This window comes from Hylaeus anthracinus, unplaced genomic scaffold (genome assembly GCF_026225885.1).
Source record: "Hylaeus anthracinus isolate JK02 unplaced genomic scaffold, UHH_iyHylAnth1.0_haploid 12002, whole genome shotgun sequence".
Classification (NCBI taxonomy): Eukaryota; Metazoa; Arthropoda; class Insecta; order Hymenoptera; family Colletidae; genus Hylaeus; species Hylaeus anthracinus.
Window position 1 is genome coordinate 2,013,915 of NW_026534349.1, and position 250 is coordinate 2,014,164.

A 250-nucleotide genomic window follows, 5' to 3' on the forward strand; every position below is an offset into this window, starting at 1 on the left:
CTATCCTCGATGCTTTCGGTCGGCGTCTGCGCTCTTGTAACCTTCCGACCTTCTCTACCACCTGCACACTCCCACCTTACGTCGGGCGTATTTTAGACCGCAGCCGTGCCAGCTGCTGGTCTCTTTCCCTCCACTGTCTTCGCTCCACCTCCGTCGTTTTATCTCTCTCCTGGTTTACCTGACTCCCTACTGACTCCAGAGCACCTGATTGTGCACCTGTGGTAGGGTCAATGCTTTTGCTCGCGTCTTC